Raw genomic sequence first — 15,850 nt, forward strand, 5'->3', positions numbered from 1 at the left:
ACAAACTAAGAGTAGAGTATCCAAAGATAAGAATTGTACTCAGCAAAAAAAAACAACAAAAAGATGAGCTACTCATATCGTATCATTGTTAAATCTTAAAGCAATTATGAAATATAAAAGAAATCAGAAAAGAAGTAAACATTTTAGGATTCCAATCATATACATTCTAGAAATGAAAAGATGTTACTATAAGAGAAAGTAAATCATGGTTATTTGCAATACTGTGAAGGACAGGGAAAAAGATTATGAAAGGACATGAGGCAAATATACCAAGATAGATATAGTCATTACCATAACTAGGCTGATGGTCTCACAGGTGGTAAATATGTCAAAACTGATCAAATACTACACATTAAATTTGTGCAGCTTATTGCCCATAAATTATGCCTTAATAAAGCCTCTAAAAATGGCTCAAGTTCAAAAAATCTGAATGTCCCACTCTTTTTGGAAAATAGGATTGGCAACCCTGTATTAACCGTACCATCAGTACAAGTACACCATCAAGAGGTCCTTGAAGTGTCAACACACCATGTCACTGGAAATGATTGTGGCACTCTGAGTAAGGTTAGTGAACACACAGTTTGGCCGTTTCATGCCCTTGCCGCGGCAACCTTGACTTACCAATAGCCCTGGACAAGTGTGGATCACATGGCCACCCAAGATGAGCCAAACGGACTCTCTCCTCCAGGACCCGCTTCCCTTCTGGGCTACAAGGGTGGAGTCGTGGAGACAGCACAGAGATATCCTGCCTGGACTGCTTCAGAGGCAGCCTAATCATTTCTTTTAGAGGGGATGGAGGTAGCTATCGGGTTGAGGGCAAGATTTTGGGGACAACTTTAAACTACTTTTTACATATGAAGAAGGGTAAAAAATATCAACTGCTCAGACTAAGAATTGAGGTGAGTGGGGAGTTTCAAGTTCCCCCGTTTTCCCACTGGAGTCACCCAGAGTAACTCCTGAACATACTGCCAATCAAGTCCTGATCCCCAAAATCCCAGAGTCAGCATGGTTTCTGACCCTTCCTAGCCTGATCCTTTGGCGATTTTATTTTTGTTTTTAATTCAATTGGACACTTTTTATTAATAAACTAAATATCTTTTTTTGGTTAAACTTGCCCAGAGTTGGTTTCTATTATTTGCACCACAGAAGGCTGATACAGCAGGGACCAGGGCACCAGATGGGATGAAGGACCTTTAAAGCCTCTTTCAATGCTGTGGTCCTAAGATAAGCACAAATATAATCAGGCCTCTCTCACAGGAATCAATAGTTATAGATGTGCTGGGAAGACAATACTTGGCTCAGGATCTCAAACAGACATGTTGGCTCTAGATACTTTAAAACAATGAAATAAAGTATAATTTGCAGCCCTGGGGATATACTGGGGACATAGTTCCAGAAAAGGGTTCCAAGTACCCATACTAGTGATAGTCAGCAAATGTTGGAAGGGGACTCAGCCACAGTACCATCATCCATTAAGACTGATGTCAACACATAATAAAACAATTGAGTGAATGCTTGGATGGGGGGCAAGGAATCCATAGACAGAAAGAGGATAATGGAATCATTAACATTAATCAGCATCAGGAACAAACGGGGCCAGAGGAAGCCTGAAGAATTCTTTAGAAATCTCAAGTAAGTTTCTCACCAGAAAAAAATCGTGCATCATACTTTTCATTAGTATATTAAGTGTATCTTATGAAATCTTATTTGAATAAGATCGACTTGATTTAAATCTCAGCGTAATTACAGTGATGAACACAGAAAAGAAAAAAAAAAAAAACCCAGAGGTTCTTCCTCTGAATTGGGGTGGGTGGGTAAGACTATAGTTCTACAGAATTCGGTAGAGAACAAAAGTTTTTAGTGATTCAAAGTCAACCTTCATATGAAAATTTCTTCCGAAAAGAAATCTCTCTAGATAGCTTTTTGCAAATAGGAACAGCATTCCATGCAAGACGAAAAGCATTCTGTTTTTGTTGAACATGGAAACTGACCTTTCAGCTTTTGGACTTTTAATGGCAAATTAAATCCACCTCATCAAGAAAAGAAAATTATGAAAAACCTTTTGTAGTGGGGGAAATAATTGGTGTATTGATCTTTATTAATTTCCTCATTTCTTTATCTTGTAATTGTTTTCCTTCATGTAAACACCGCATTAATAGAAAACAAACACATTTGATGAAAGTTCTTTGTCTTCCCCTTTTTAAATTATTTAGTAACATTGGGTAGCTGAGAAATTGTCTCTGCCCTCCTCAAACCCCCTATGCTAATTGTGGCCAGCAAATTAGTAATTATAACAGATTATGCAGAGCAGGAATGGGCCACGACTATGCTAGAGAGTAAAGCGGCAATTAGGTGGCTCACCCTTAGACGTCTTCACTCTGAATCCCTGTGAAGAATGAAGAAAAAGCCCTGCACCAAAATTGAAGGGGACCCGTTTTCTGATTGTGTCCTAGGGGACTTGGATAAAGCTCAAGCAATTTGAAGTATACCCTCAGGTTGTACTCAGCAGAATTCATGACCTCTGCCACATCCTATCTATCATAAGCCTTTATCAGGAGAAGATGCCAAATCACAAGCCATTTGGTGGCATATAATTGCTTCGACATTGACAGCAGAGGGATATATATCATCTTCTCTGTTACAAAGGGAGCAAGCGAGTGTTTTAAATGGAAAAAGTATAAAAGCAAATTTAAATAAATACTGAGGGGAAGCTAAACCAATAGTAAGCTGAAAGGAACAGCAAAATAAAATGGAAGCTTAAATATTGATTGAAGAAAACAATTAATAATGTATGATTTGTAATCACTGTCTTTCTGGCCTATTAAAAATATTGAAGAATCAAGAGATAATAAAGGAAGGGAGGGAAGGAGGCAGGGAGGAAGGAAGGAAGGAAGAGAGAGGAGGGGAGAGGAGGGGAGAGGAGGGGAGAGGAAAGACAAAGAGAAGAAAGAAAGGGAATAATATAACTTATGCTTATGAACAACTTATGAAAGAAAGGGCCTGGTTTCAGATGGTTTATGAAGTACTGCGGTTGCCTTCATGGATGCGGAATTAACCATACAGAGAGAAAGGCCATCTCTTCAAAGTCTCAATTCTTCTGCCTACATCAAGAGGAAAGTCAGCACTACTCTCTCCTCTATTTCTCTTTATCACCTCCAAACCTCGCTTTAAAAAGGAAAAGAGGAGCAGGCCCCGGACTCCGAGCCTTCGGCAGACAATAGCATCTTGCTTGAATTTTATTACATGACATTGATCTTATTGTATTTATTTTTGTGGTTGCCCTCTGTTTATGGCAAATGAACCAGTTTCCATTTGTGATCAGCCTACAAATATGTTTGATACTTACAACTTTAAAAACGGAGTCAACTTCAAGACGAACATTAGAGAAATTAGAAAACTGGGCGAAGAAAACAAGCAAAACCAGTGGTGGGCCAATGTGATTGGGCAAAACTCTTGTAAGAGGCACTGAAATTATTTTAGTTAAGAAAACATCAACTGAAAGTCACAGGCTGCCCTAGTTGGACCAGAAGCAAACAATCCAAACACCCTCATTTTACAGGAGGAAACTGAGGCCCCCAGATGGGGCAGAATCGCCATGAGGCTTGTAATGGCAGACACAAGATTTGATCTAACCTCCTCCTTTGTTGCTTTTATCATTATTTAACTTGTACGCTTCTCAAAAGCTATATGTGTTGGAATTAGCTAAATGTGTCCAGTCCACAACAGTGTCAAAGTAAAGAAGCAGACCACAAAGGAATTTGTATTTTTTTACTAAATAATTTTGTAGAACTGTAATACCACAGTGACACCTAGTGGTGTTCTCGATAATGCACTGCCTGATGCAACCTTTTACTTTAGCAGCTTCTCCTAAAAAGAAGCAAACATTATTTTATAGGACATCCCTCAATTGGGGCTTGTTTCCTCATGAACAGATTATTTCTTAGCAGTAATACCTCTAAGTGCAGTTGTTCCCTCCTTACTGTATCATATCAGGAGGCATGCGATGGTTTGTCCCCTCATTAGTGACGTTAACTTCAACTACTTGTTTAAATGGGACTTGCCAGGTTTACCCACTGTAAACTTACTGTCTTTTCCTTTCTAATCAATAAATGATTTGTGATGTAATAGACTGAGATTATATAAATATCCTTTTCCTCTTCAAACTTTCATCCACTAGTTTTAGTATTCATTGATAATTCTTGCCTGGATTAATTATTACTATAATTAGTTGCAAAATGGTAATTCTCTAGTTCTGTCACTTCTTTTTACACTTTTATTAGCATTTTACTAAAGAAGAGCTTTCCTTATTTTCTTACTCATTAGATTTGTATATATTTATTAGTATGGAATCATGAATTCTTGTGTCATCTGTAATCGGTACAATATATTTTTTATATATGTAGATAGTCAATACAACTACCATATTGAACAGAGTGGACATGCAAAATTTCTCTAGGTTTCCAACCAACGATGTCCTCTCCTGCTTCTCCTGTCTTTGCCCTGCTGTTCCTTCTCCTTTGAGGACCTCCTCCCAACTGATTAAAGTATGTAAGAATAAGTACATTCATGTACATATTATATAATAAATATTATATAATAATATATTATAGGTTATATAAAATACATATTCTATATATAGATTGCATGTATTATATTTCTTACAGGATATAATTTATAAATTACATATCATATATATTATATATATATAAATTATGAGATGTCTACATATATTATACATTATATAATTATTATAGGTTACATATTTTTCATATTCATTATATATAATGTTATATATATTATAGATTCCATATGTATGTATAGGTTTATACTGTACATAAATCTATTGCTATTGTTATTTATTTCTCTTCAAGATACAAATGTTATGAAAGTCATAAAAGTATGAGGAACTGTCCCAGATTAGGGAGACTGAAGAGATATGACAACTCGACATAATGCATAATCCTGGATTGGTTCTGCACAGGGGGTTGGTTGGGGAAGAGTTGTAAACAACAGTACTACAGGGCATTACTGGAATAATTGGTAAAACTTGAATAATCCTGTGAACTAGATACTGCAGATTAAATAGTAATACTGTCCCAGTGTTACATTTGCTCTTTTGATCATTTTGCTGTGATAATGTAAGAAAATTTCATTGTCTTAGAAAATGCACACTGAAATATTTAGGGATAAAAGCAGCATTATGTCTGCAACTTATTCTGAAGTGATTAAAAAAATAATTGTGTGTGTGTGTGTGTGTGTGTGTGTGTGTGTGTGTGTGTGTGTGTGTTGAGAGAAAATGAAAAGTAAATGTGGTAAAATGTTAATAATTGGTGAGTCTGGGTGAAGGGTACAGAGAGGTTCTTCGTACTATTCTGGAAACTTTCCTGTAAGTTTGAAATTACATCAAAAAAAGGTTACTAAAAAGGAAATCAGATTTTAAGGAATGTTTAATGTCATTTGTTTAAAACAATTGAAAAAACACCAAAGTAAATGAGTGGACTTGTTCACAGGAACTTGAAAATTTCAAAGTCTCAGCTACTAAGTTTCTTTCCCAGGCTGTATTTCAGAGCCCGGTACACTGATTGTGTCCTTAGCTCTCCATCTACGGATGCGCAAGGTGTTTTTCTCTTTACCCTTAGCTGTGCATTAACTCGAGGCGTGGACAGCATCGAAGGGTGGCCACAGGACATGATTCATGCCCCCAATGGGCTTTGTTTGGTTTTCACAATATTATAAAAATGGAGCCAGATTTTTTAATGGAAGAGACTTCACCGAAAATCTGGATTCCTGGATGCTTTGGAAAAATCAGAACACTGGATTCACATTCGCTTCTGCTCAGCAATAATCAGCTAGACTCATTCTAATATGGTGGTCACTAGCCATGCATATTTAAATTTAAATTAATGGAAATTAAATAAAACTTAAAATTCATTTCCTCGGTTTCATTAGCCTCATTACAAGTGCCCAAGCTGCCTGTGGCTAATGGCTACCATGAGGACAGGGCAGCACAGGACATTTCCATCATCACAAAGTGGCCTGTCAAGCTGTATTACCTAGAGGGCAGTTAGGAGAGGGGAGGAGAGGCCAGTTTAAGGGGCAGGAGTCCCTAAACTCCTGTTGAGTATTAGAGTGGGAACGGACTTGGTTTGACTTTGTCCAGAGAACTTATGAATGCAGATTTTTAAAATGTGAAATCTTCCAATTTTTAAACATTGACTCAAATGTTCTGGAAACACTGTTCCAGCAAAACAATTCAAGTTTGCTAGTTAGATTGGGCTCCCAGGTGCCAGCTTGCCAAGTCTGAGCCCAAAGGCTGGCAGCAGTATCAGAGATCAACTTGCCTGAGGCTGATTCAAGAGAAGGTTGGACACTGAGAATCTCAAGGTTCCAGGTGGGGGAAATTGTGCTGCAGCACAGGGAACATTGTGGAAAGGCCCCAGGCCCATGGGAATCTAGCTGCAGAGCGTCAGAGGGACGGAGCAGCAGACAGCACCAGGATTCCCAGGCATTGGTGCACATAGGAATCCCCAAGGGAGCTTTTCAGAATCTTGGTGTCCAGGTCTCACCCCAGCCCACCAGCCTGCCTGCAGGTGGGCCCCTGGCTGTGCAGCAAAGTTTGAGGCCCACTGTGCTCCCAGCCTTTCTTTGATTCTGAGAACCCATCTCCACAGTGTTGATAAAGCTCATCTTTGGGGGAAAAACATGCCTCAAAGAAGGCAGGAAGACTTCAACTGCGCTCAGCTTTAAATATTGAAGGTTTTCTCACATTTGGTAGAAAGTGAATCCAGGAGCCTCAGGGCTTAAACTCTGTCTTACTCCCTTTGGACTTAAGCACAGTGTAATTCACGAACAGCCACAGTAAGTAAGGAAGTGAAACTCCCATCAAGAAATTCGCCACACTTTATTATTCCTATTTAACTGTGCACCTTCCAAATGGGTCATGAAAGCTCTTGGAGGACAGGCCCTGAAGCTGGCATTGAGCCCGTGTCTGGGCCAAGGAGTTACTTGCAAGCCTGTGTTGATTAGCTTTCCTAGGAAAGGCAAGCTAGTTGGAGATGGGAGGATATGGGGTGAGATACCAGCTGAAGCTATGTTTTTATAATACTTTACATAGAACTGAGAAAAAATCAGTTGTCCATATTGAAGAACAGAAGGTTGACAGAAATTATCTGTGGTGGTTTCTGAACAAATGAAATCTGCAAAGGACCCAACACACAGATGCGTCCAGGATGTAGTCCCCCAGATGTCTTCCCTACCATTTTTCGATTTTTAAGGATAAAATTGAAAAATTCTTAAAAACACGTGTCTGTGAATAGGCACACACCATAATGTAAAGACTGAGCAGACTCCGAAGCCAGACTGCTGAGGTTCAAATACCACTTTGGACTTTGAACGAATCATTGAATTCCTCTGTGCCTCAGTTTCCTCACCTGGAAAATGGAGATGATAACATCTCCTCAACAGAAAGGAAAGAGTTAAGGGATTATTTTGTGTACACGGATTAAAAGAGTTCCTAGTGCAGCGCAAGGGTTAGCTCAGATTTTGTTAGAGATTATCAGGTAAAAAAGGATGTAGCGCTACTTTTGGGTACCAATTCAGCTGTTTGGAAAACCTGGACACATAAGCTCAGTTAACTAAAATGTAGGGTTCATTTGTCAGGCCTTGAGGTCAGTCCCTAAGGGGAAAGGGAGGGTGGATAGTTCTCTAATTCTCAGATCCTAATGAACTTTCTTTAAAAACATGGCTGTAGCCACTGGAAGGATTGGGCGATTCCGTGAGAATGCTTATGTACACACTGATCCTGTGTCACTGCCAGGCCGGGACTGCTTGGTAGGGGATCCTCAAAGTTCATGTCCCACAATGGCCACGGCGTGTTGTTAACTGTACCTGCACATTAGGTTGCAATGCGTCACACTAACCAGAGTCTGCTGAATTCCACTTGCCTTTGCCTTCCAAGGATAATGTAATATGAATGCAGGGCATTTGATGCAGCAAAATGTTAGTTTGAGTTTGCATTTGGGACTTAAACATGTGTGCTCCATATTTTATTTAAAATATTCTTTTTCTGAGTAGTTCATTCTGCTTTGTCTTTTTTTATATAAAGATTTCTTAAAGTTGGTTTTTTCTTCCCCCAAGTTATTTTGGTTGCCCCTTTCTGCTCTAGACATGACACATTTCTGGTATCATTAATATACAATCACATTTTGGTATCATTAATATACAATCACATGAGCAACATTGTGGCTACTAGATTCCCCCCATTATCAAGTCCCCACCACATACCCCATTACAGTCACTGACCATCAGCGTAGTAAGAGTATAGGGTCACTACTTGGACACAACGCATTTCTTAGGGATCGTTTCTTTGAGCTATTATTTCCTTTTTTTTTCATAAATGTGGAAGAAACTACAAATACCTAAACCCATAAGATAAATGGCAATGGCATGAAGGCAGGGTATTGGCCTGTAAAATACAGATTAAAAGTTTTAAATGTTATTGTGATACAGATCAGCTCAGCCAAGTGGCTTCCTTCCATTGTCAACATACATCCTAACACAAGCAGCTTTTTAAAATCAATCCCCTCCACCACAGAGGCTCCAGTCTGCTAAGTTCCCTTCTCTGTGAGTTGTACAATATAGCTCATAACAACAAAAACAAAGACAACTGCTTCCTTAACATTTCAGCTGTGCCTCCATCTTTTTCAGGGAGAGAGAGGAGTTCCAGAGTAATTTAGGCAAGGCTAGTGATTTTGGAAAAGATGTATTAAACAACTAGAGAGAAACAGAGGAATTTTTTTTAGGATGCTCCACATGCTAGTCATCAGAGAAATGCAAATTAAAACCACAATGAGATATCACCTCACACCAGTAAGGATCGCCACCATCCAAAAGACAAACAACAACAGTTAGTGAGGTTGTGGAGAAAGGGGAACCCTCCTACACTGCTGATGGGAATGTAAATTAGTTCAACCATTGTGGAAAGCAGTATGGAGGTTCCTCAAAAAGCTCAAAATAGGCATACCATTTGACCCAGGAATTTTACTTCTAGGAATTTACCCTATGAATGAAGCAGCCCAGTTTGAAAAAGACAGATACATCCCAATGTTTATCACAGCACTATTTACAATAACCAAGACATGGAAGCAACCTAAGTGTCCATCAGTAGATGAGTGGATAAAGAAGATGTGGTACATATATACAATGGAATATTACTCAGCCATAAGAAGAAAACAAATCCTACCGTTTGCAACAACATGGATGGAGCTAGAAGGTATTATGCTCAGTGAAATAAGCCAGGCGGAGAAAGATAAGTACCAAATGATTTCACTCATATGTGGAGTATAAGAACAAAGAAAAACTGAAGGAACAAAACAGCAGCAGAATTACAGAACCCAAGAATGGACTAACAGTTGCCAAAGGGAAAGGGACTGGGGAGGATAGGGGGAAGGGAGGGATAAGGGCGGGGAAAAAGAAAAGGGGCCTTACAGTTAGCATGTATAATGTGGTGGGGGCGTAGGGAGGGCTGTGCAACACAGTGAAGACAAGTAGTGATTCTACAGCATCTTACTACACTGATGGACAGTGACTGTAATGGGGTGTGTGGGGGGGACTTGGTGAAGGGGGGAGCCTAGTAAACATAATGTTCTTCATGAAATTGTAGATTAATGATAACAAAATTTTTTAAAAAAAGAAACATGGGAATTTATAATGTTTATATGGTATGAATCTCTCACATGTTGCCTCTCCAAGTGACATAATGCTCTTCTTGGGAAGGAAGCAGCTTTATATTTTTAAATTGTCTAAACGAAGACTTGACTCCCAGCCTGAACACTTCTCACCTGTTCCCACAAACAGTGTGATCACCGGGTCTGCATGATTCGTGGCTTTAGCTATTCAGAAAACATTTTCCTAATAAATAGCATAAGGACATTTTATAGCCAAAAGCCTCCACCTTCCAAGTCTTGATGGGCTGCGTCTTGCCATATTTTAAGATTTATTCTGCATCTCAACTTTTATTTATTTTCTCTGTTTTCTGTTTTTAAGCAATTCACCAAAAATTTGATGTCAAATTGAGAGTTTCAAATATTATGATAGCCCAGAAATTTTCACTGCTCCATCTTTTTACCAAAGCTCACATATACCATTAAATTTAACAAAGCAACACCCCTGGATGCAGCACAACCCACAGGGGCATTTGGATACTTTTTTTGAGGTGAGCAGGTGTAATAGAAAGAGCACTAGCCTGGAATTCAGGAGATCTGAGCACGCTTCCCAGTTTTGTCATTGTGTGGCCTTGGACAAGTTGAATGATTTCCTCTCTTGGAACACAGGACAAGTGATCTAGATCTTTGAAGACTGGTTTACTTCCAAAATTCTCTGTTTCTTTAATTCTGTATGCTTGTGGGGAAAAAAACTGCCCATGTTTTGCCTTTAAATAAAAATATTTTCAGACATTTCTGGGTGGTTAATCAACCAAAAGGGATGCTAGGCTGGCTCAGGTCTCACACGTGCACCAGCACAACTGAGCTGCCCAGCTTCACTGCTTCACTGCAGACACCCCATGAGCTCTTACATCTGCTGCTGTCCTCAACCATAAATGTTCCTCAGAGGCCAACGTCTTCGTGTGTATTTCTTCTCCAAGAATCCTCTTCTGCACAAGCAGTAGTTTCAAACACAAGGAACACCCTCTTGCCCAAATAGCAGGAGTATTTGCTCTAGATCAAAGGTTCTCACATTTCGATGGGATCAGAATCATCTGCAAAGTTTGTAACAAATACTTGGGCTCCACCCCAAACCTACCCAGTCAGAATCTGGGGGTTTGGCCCAGGCATCTCTATTTCTCACAAGCTTTCCACCTGCTTCCAATGCCCAACAAAGAAAACCCTAGGCTCATCTAACAACTTCTCGATATCATAGTCACACAATTTAAGTGTAGACCCAAGTTGAAAATAGATTCAGATGAAACACTTGATTACTGATTTTTTTAATTGACTATTGTAGTTAAAGAAAAGTGAAAATAAGAGGATTCTACTTTTTCACAAGTGAACACAAGATTTACCCAAATCGTTTCCAGTTCTCTTACATTTTTCACTTTGATCAATACAGAATATTTGCACTATTCAATCTTACGAAATAAGAAGCCAAAATTGCCTGGTAATCACAGCATCTCTTACGCAGACACAAGAGTTTGATGACAATCTTAACTTTCAGGAGCAAGCTGAGGCGAGGAGGGGACCGGGGGTAAATCAGAAAATCCACTCAGCCTAACTCAGCTCCTGCCAACTGTTGCCAGTCAGGAAGGAGAGACCTCCAGCTTTCCAAGAGAAGCTAGACATTGAGTTTGTATGTATATGCTTGCAAGTTTTAAGTGGTTAATAACTAATTCAAATGCTTTTTAAAGCATTTAAAAGTGCACCATTGAAGCCAAACAATAAAGCAAAGCAAAATTCATCAGCCCAGATTACACCAAAATGCCCCAGATTTGTAATCTGTAATAGAAGCACTGAGTTCTGTACCTGAATTCATTAAGAGAATCAAAAGCCCCTCACAGGTGAAAGACCTATACACTGAAAACTACAAGACACTCAAGAGAGAAATTAAATAAATCACCAGTAAGTGGAAATACATCCTATGCTCATGAATAAGAGGAATCAAAATACAAACAGCATTCTTCAAAAAACTAGAACAAATAGTTCTAAAATTCATATGGAACCACAAAAGACCTCAAATAACCAAAGCAATCCTGAGAAGGAGAATAAAGCTTGGGGGATTATGCTCCCTGACTTGAAGCTCTAGTACAAAGCCATAGTAATCAAGACAACTTGGTACTGCACAAGAACAGACCCATAGATCAATGGAACAGAATAGAGAGCCCAGATATAAACCCAAGCATATGTGGTCAATTAATATATGGTAAAGGAGCCATGGATATAAATGGAGAACAACAGCCTCTTCAACAACTGTTACTGGCAAAACTGGACAGTTACATGTAGGAGAATGAAACTGGAATATTGTCTAACTCCATACACAAAAGAAAACTCAAAATAGATCGAAGACCTGAATGTAAGTCATGAAACCATAAAACTCTTAGAAGAAAACATCGGCAAAAATCTCTTGAATATAAACATGAGCAACTTTTTTTCTGAATGCATCTCCTTGGGCAAGGGATACAAAAGCAAAAATGAACAAATGGGACTACATCAAACTAAAAAGCTTCTGTACAGCAAAGGATACCATCAATAGAACAAAAAGGCTTCCTACAGTATGGGAGAATATATTCATAAGTGACATATGTGACAATGGGTTAACACCCAAAATATATAAAGAGCTCACATGCCTCAACACCCAAAAAGCAAATAACCCAATTAAAAAATGGTAGAGGATATGAACAGACACTTCTCCAAAGAAGAAATTCAGATGACCAACAGGCACATGAAAAGTTGCTCCACATTGCTAATTATCAGGGAAATGCAAATTAAAACCACAATGAGATATCACCTCATACCAGTTAGGATGGCCAACATCCAAAAGACTAGGAACAACAAATGTTGGCGAGGCTGTGGAGAAAGGGGAACCCTCCTACACTGCTGCTGGGAATGTAAGCTAGTTCAACCATTGTGGAAAGCAGTATGGAGGTTCCTCAAAAACTAAAAGAAGAAATATAATTTGACCCGGGAATTCTGCTCCTAGGAATTTACCCAAAGAAAACAAGATCCCAGATTCAAAAAGACATATGCACCCCTATGTTTATCACAGCACTATTTACAATAGCCAAGACATGGAAGCAACCTAAGTGTCCATCAGTAGATGAATGGATAAAGAAGATGTACATACACACAACGGAATATTATTCAGCCATTTAAGAACACCTCATTTAGTACACATGGTGTGGGGGATCACAGGGAAAACAGTGTAGCACAGAGAAGGCAAATAGTGACTGTGGCATCTTACTACACTGATGGACAGTGCCTGCATTGGTGTATGGGTGGGGACTTGATAATATGGGTAAATGTAGTAACCATATTGTTTTTTCATGTGAAACCTTCATAAGGGTGTATATCAATACTACCTTAACAAAAAATTTAAAAAATAAAATAAAAGAGGATAGTAGTAATAAAAAAGAAAAGAAAAAAAGAAAACAAACCCTACCATTTGCAACAACATGAATGGAGCTAGAGGGTATTATGCTCAGTGAAATAAGCCAGGCAAAGAAAGACAAGTACCAAATGATTTCCCTCATTTGTGGAGTATAACAACAAAGCAAAAATAAAGAATGAAACAGCAGCAGACTCAGACTCCAAGAAAGGACTAGTGGTTACCAAAGGGGAGGGGTGGGGGAAGGCAGGTGGGGAGGGAGGGAGAAGGGGATTGAGGAGCATTACAATTGGCACACATGGTTGGGGGGCAGTTCACAGGGAGGCAGTATAGCACAGAGAAGACAACTAGTGACTCTGGCATCTTACTACACTGATGAACAGTGACTGTGGCGGGGCATTGGGGGAGACTCAATAATATGGGTGAGTATAGTCAGACCATGTTGCTCATGTGAAACCTCCATAAGATTGTGTATAGGTGATACTTTTTAAAGAAGCCCTTTGCAGCAATCACCTTGTCGAGCTGGCTTGTAACCTTACACTTACACTCTCTCCCTCTAGAACAGAACTCTCGGCCCATTTTGAACTATGGGGTTTGTATGAGGAGTCACATCCTAAATTCAACTGTCACTCAGTAGATGCAGAGCTTCGGGCCTATGCCAGGCATCGGGAACACAACCATAAACTGAACCTTAGCTAAGTTTATTATTTGGCAGAGCACATACAAAAATATATGAAGCCCATCACTCAGTAGTAAAGGTTTAAAAATACAGATGGACAAAATCTTAAGAGCAGAATGATACCTCAGAGATCATTATTTTTAGATGAGGCTGAAGCCCAAGAAAACCGAGGTTGGCCGAGGATCACACAACTCAAAAGGGAAGAACAGTTACAGCCCAGAGCTCCTGCCTTTAATCAAGGCTCCTCTTACCCCTTCTACACCCTATTTCCCTAAATCCAGGGGGGCTGATAAAGGACCATCAAAGGAAACTAGCCGACTTGATGCTGCTCAGAGACATGACTTCAGTTTGGCAAGTTCTCATTTGGAAAGTAATAAAGTAGACCATTTAGAATTGACTCCAAATTTCTTGTACATTCATGAAGTTTATTATTTCCAGCTAGTCAGAAGCCATTCTAACCTTAGAACATACAAAACAACAGAAAAGCAAGGAGTTGCTTACGTCTAATATGAATAGAAAGAAAAATTAAGGGTCAAAAAGTCAAGGTTCATAAAAAATTGGTTAGTAAACGAATACCAACATGAGTGTTAATAAGAACAAGGAAAATGAATAGACTCCAGAAGCATGGTTAACAGCAGAGCTCACCCAGTCTCCCACTAGAAACATCCTACCTTTGTACTGCATTGCAAGCCAAGGTCAAATCCACTGAAGGAGAGAAAGCAAGTGTTTTTCAAGTTCTAACCACAAGAACTAATTGTAAAAGCTGCTTCTGGCATTTTTATTTTCTAAGCAAGTACTTCCTGTAGCCCTATTTTTAAAAGTCATAGAATTCTTTACGCTCAAAGATGGGAGAAACAGGTGTGGCTTTACTGACAAACTACAGAATTGTTTGGGATGTATTTGAACTGCAGAAGCCGAATGATGGGCTGTAGAGTTTAAAAAGAGAGGTGAAAACAACTCCCAGGTTGGGGAGTGCTTGTCAGTGGGGAGTTCTATCACCCAACATCCAAGTAACTTGAAAAGACTCATTCCAAAAGTGAGATCATGAGTGATTTTTATTCTTTTTAAATACTTGACAAATAATAAGTTCAAAAAAATGAGGGAAAATGTTTAAAAATCATACAGCATTTAATTCCTACCTTCATCCCTTCATTTCTTGCCACGATTCTAACATTGGATAAACTATTTTTATGAAAGCCAGAGTGGAAGCAAACCCCTAATTTTTTTAAGCCTTTTTTGTTTCAAAATTGGCACATAAGTTGTTAATGCTTACATCTCCATAACGTCCTTGTCCCATTACCACAGCCATAGAAAAAAGCTCTCCTTCCTAAACTTTGGGAACTACAAAATTTTTCCTTCTCCTTTAAGAAATCAATTCACATTTGACACCATGTCAAAACCTTGTGGGAAAGCAGAGTGTTCCTGATGTAAAATGTTCATGAAAATATGGCACACTAGGAAACAAGGGAAGCCCTCAGGACGGACCCCAGGAGGCTCACGTGCAGTCTGGTGTGTTAAAATCGCACCTCTGGAGACATGCTGTACAAATAACCTGACTTAGAGCACTGGAACAGGTCTTACATTAGGAAAGACAACGAAACATGGGAACATGTGACTAGTATGAGGGGTTAGATTGTGTAGTACGAACTTGGATGTCAAAGTTCATAGGTGACAAACTTTCTAAAAGAAAACTGATGCTGAATGAAAACATGCATGCGCTGTCTGAAAAGCAGTGGAAACCATTAAATGGACAGGAAAAGTGGACTAAGAAGGGCCTAAAAAGGACATGATTTTTTCACTTAATTTTGATCAAACATAATAGAAGGGAAATATAGTCTAATTTTGTTTTCAGTAGTGCAAACTAGGTGGTTAAACTTTGTCTAAGTCATTAAGTCTGGCAGTGAGTTGGAAACTATTATAAAAATTTCCAGACAACAGTTAATTTGAAAGAGATGACATTAACAATTCTGTCATCCAGCAAATTAAGTGAGATATTCTCAACTGGTGTGTTTGGAACCGTTCGCAGGTATGAGTCCACATTTTAAATAATGTACAAATAAAATGAAGTGCTGCTTC

Source organism: Manis javanica, chromosome 1, assembly GCF_040802235.1.
Source record: "Manis javanica isolate MJ-LG chromosome 1, MJ_LKY, whole genome shotgun sequence".
Lineage (NCBI taxonomy): Eukaryota > Metazoa > Chordata > Mammalia > Pholidota > Manidae > Manis > Manis javanica.